Raw genomic sequence first — 4,490 nt, 5'->3', positions numbered from 1 at the left:
TGGATACAATGCTCACTTACTGGAGGCAATGTACTCATGTAATAAGCCTGCACATGTACCCTGTACCGAAAATAAAAGTTGAAAAAAAAGCCAGTCTTTTAACTTCACTTAATAACTAAAATGGCCATTTAAAACTGTATCAAAATATGTATAATAAACATATCTTTTTATTAAATATGGATAATAAAGGATATTTTGATCTGTAATAAAAATATCAAAATATAATGCCAGTGTCATATATGCATATTAATTATGAGAAAATAATTAAAATAGTGATTTCTTATAAAATAGTATCAATATAGTTGAAAATACTCTCAGTGGAAAGGAAACCATTAAATATACACAACCAGTCTCCAACAGATTATTGGTAATAATAAATAAATTGTTTAGAGTGCTATTCATTATTATTTGGAATTTCTTTGGTAAACTGTCAAATAAGCAGGCAATATGAATCTCTTTCCTTAACCATAATGAGTAAACACCATCATGGAAACATTAAAAGTCTTTCATTTGGAAAGACCCCAAGAATTCATGTGCTGAAAGGGTTTTAATATAGGGAACTCTCATCAGTAAAGTGGAACTTTAGAAAAAGCATATTTTGGAGTATCATAGTAAAGTTTACATTGTGTGTAAAGTTTAACGTCACAGCAATTCTTCCTAGAAAAAAATCTTAAATCTAAGATTGTCAATCCACTTCTCTTCAACTATTGTAGTCACTTAGAAATAGCAGTTAAAATTGAAAGAAAAAAAAACACCTCTTAAAAGCATTGACTTTTAGACTTCATTCCAAGTAAACAATTCACTATTTACCTATTTCACAGTTAATCTCCATGCTAAATCTGAAAGTGTGCTCTCAATAACAACTATAATAAAAGAATGTTGGGATAATGACACAAGATGATAAAAGCAAGGAAATGCTCATTTAAGGATATAATCTCTGTCATATATATGAGCTTTAAGTACAAATGAAGTAGGATAAATGCCTTACAAAAAGTTATCCAGAGAATTCCTATAGAACAAAGACTTATCAAAAGGTGATACTTTCCAATCCTTACTGACAAAGACTTTCTAATATAAGATATATTGTTCTATTAAACTATGTGCAAATTAATTTCCTAGGCAAGAGTTCCTCACCATCTTTAGGTAACTGAAAATTTATAGAAGAAACGTAAGATTAATTTTGTTAGTGGCAGTGTTTAGTTGATCAGTAGGGCAGAAGTAATGCTCTGCGTTCAGCAATCCCAATTTTTTTTTCCTTCAGATAGGGTCTCACTCTGTCACCCAGGCTGAAGTGCAGTGGCACCATCATGGCTCACTGCAGCCTTAACCTTCCATGCTCAAGCAATTTTCTCGCCTCAACCTCCTGAGTAGCTGGGACTACAGACGCATGCCACCATGTCTGACTAGTCTTTAATTTTTATTTTTTGTAGACACACGATCCCCCTATGTTGCTCAGGCTGGTTTCAAACTCTTGGATGCAAGGTATCCTCCCATCTTTTCCTCTCAAAGTGCTGGGATTACAGGCGTGAGCTACTTTGCCAGCCCATTTCTTTTTCCTCCAAAATACACAGCTAAATTATATTCCCATACCTCCCCTGCAATTAGGTTGGGCCATGTGGTTGATTTCAAGCCAATGGGATTAAGGAATTATCCTGCCGGCTCTCCAATAACTTTCTTCCCTCCTTACCCAATGTTGAGTATCCATTGGAAGACTCCAAAGCCCTAAAGAATGGCAGAGTTACTTCCGGGTTCCTGAATGACTAAATGGAACTGAATGAAACAGATTCACCCCACTCTTCACCCCAGCTTGCACTGGAATGTGACATGAGGAGTAATAAATCTTGATAGTATTAAGCCATTGAGAGAGATTTGGGAGAGTTTAGAAGATTATTCATTCATTAATTTATTCCTCAAATATTATAAATGATAAAGAATTATATAGAATAAATATAAGATCAGATACTTCAGAGGATGGCAAAGGTCGGGCCATACTTTATCTAAATATTACAGTAGAAGTAATTTCTAGAAACTATATGATCTTGAGTATTCTGCAATTTGTCCCTGTCAACATTTTGTTCCCCAAATCATATCCTGAATCAACATCATCTTATTATGATAATAATATGGTTACTCTTAGGGATAAACGTTAAGGCATTATTTAACATTCATGTCCATACTCTGCGCACAGTGCTAAGCATTTATGTGAATTATTTATTTTAATTTTGAAGTGACCCTACGAGGGAATTTTAATAATATACTCTTTACACTGAGGAAATTGATGGTATAAAAGTAAAGGTGATCTCACATCAAATAAATGGTGAATCCAGGATTCGAAAGAAGTTTTTTGCCTCTATGGCCATTCTTTTATTATGGCCACATTGCATTGTGGGTGATATTTGGTTCCAACAAATTATTGTTTGAACAATGGTAACTTACTTCAACGATTCTCCTGACCATATAGTTGTATATGCGCTTTGTATATCACAGAGAAGGCTAGCAAGAAAACCTGAAGTTGACAAATGTATTATAATCCTGGCTTTTCCCCTCCTACTGGATACTTTACACCCTGATTTTTATCAACATGCCAAAAAATTGTCCTTGTATTAAAGGTGGATACACAGCAAAGAAATCACAGGTTGGGCTCCATGGTTCATGCCTGTAGTTCTAGCACTTTGGGAAGCCGAAGCAGGCTGATTGTTTGAGCCCAGGAGTTCAAGACAAGCCTGGACAACATGGCGCAACCCCTTCTCAACAAAAAATACAAAAATTAGCCAACTGTGGTGGAGTATGCCTGTAGTCCCAGCTACTCAAGAGGCTGAGGCTGGAGGATCACTTGAACCCGGGAGGTGGAGGTTGCAGTGAGCCATGATGGTGCCACTGCACTCCAGCCTGGACAGCAAAACAAGATTCTGTTTCAAATAATAATAATAATAATAAAAGAAAGAAAGAAAAAAAAATGAAATTATAATGTTTTACTCAGAAATTATTCACTCATGACAAATTAACTGTTATGAGAAAAACCTCACTAAAGGCCAGGATCATTGCTCACTAAAATGTTTCTACCATTATAAACAGTATATTTGAAATTTGTGTTATTAGTTTATTTTCTTTTCATCTTTTCTTTTCTGAGACAGGGTCTTCCTATCTTGCATGAGCCAGAGTGCAGTAGTGCGATCAGTCACCGCTACCTTGAACTCTTGGGCTCAAGCAATCCTCCCACCTCAGCCTCCCAAGTAGCTAGGACTACAGGCACGTGTTACCATGCCTGGCTAAATTTTGGGGGGCAGGGTGGGGTACAGACAGGGTCCTGCCATATTGACTTAGTTGGTCTCAAACTCCTGGCCTCATGTGATCCTCCTGTCTTGGTCTCCCAAAGCACTAGGATTACAGGTATGAGCCACTGTACCCAGCCCTGATTGATGTATTTTCTAAGAACACAGCTACTTTGACAGCTAAATAATAATGCAGAATGTTGTTTGAAAAACGTGAATTCAGAATGAAAATATTTTTATGGACAGAACATTTAATAACATCAAGTTTAATTAGCCTGATATTAATTCACAATAATAGTGGCCTTATCACTGGGACTGAAGTCCAGTGGAATAAAGTCCCCACCCTTGTCTCTGAACCATATTTGAAGAGGGTATTCTTATGCTGTTCCTGACTTTCCCTTAATAGATTTCATGGCTAAAATTTTTTTCTGTAAATGTGTAATACCTTCTATTAGTTTTAGTCAAAGTCTGCTGGATAGGAATTAATCTGTTAAGATAACTTTGCGCATATTTTGCTAATTTAGTTTGTGCTGATCTGCAATTTTAACAAAGGGCAATCTCATTTTGTGTTCTTTATTTCAAATTTCTTGCTGGTGGCTTTCTCACTATAATCTATAAGAACCAACAAGAACTGAAAATAATTTCAGGACAAGAGAATGTACACTGAAAGATCCTGGCTATCTATGAGAAATGAGTGAAGATAAATAATTGCAGCTATTCTCTTTTTCTTTCACTTAAGGTAGAAACAGTGTGTTCACAGAATTCAGTTAATTATTATAATACACATCTTGATTACCATACTATAACTCTCCAAATTCTTCCTATAAGAGGTACAATGTTTCTTTATAATGGTGCCCAACTGGTATGGTAGGCAAGAACTGCTGCACTGGAAGCAAGTAGTTCATAATAACTAAAAGCTATTATACAGTGTCAGAGAAATGTAATGCTATATCAGTTGCACTCCATCAATAAAAAAGCTAGGTCTCTTCAAGCTTTATGCTGCCACGGTGCCATGAACTTCAAGAGCATTATCCAGTGGCTACAGTCTCAGTGTTCCTTTTTCCAACTAGGCAAATGCCAAGAGGAGTGCCTTCTCACAAACAAGTGTGTAGATGACAGTAAATGCAATAATAAGACTAATTAATCCACTGGGTGCTTCAAAAGTGGAGTAAGTCAGCCCAACAGAAACATATGATTTGTGTTCCTTTATTATTATTT

The sequence above is a fragment of the Mandrillus leucophaeus genome, unplaced genomic scaffold (genome assembly GCF_000951045.1).
Source record: "Mandrillus leucophaeus isolate KB7577 unplaced genomic scaffold, Mleu.le_1.0 Scaffold1028, whole genome shotgun sequence".
NCBI classification, from domain to species: Eukaryota; Metazoa; Chordata; class Mammalia; order Primates; family Cercopithecidae; genus Mandrillus; species Mandrillus leucophaeus.
This window is presented reverse-complemented; position numbering follows the sequence as displayed.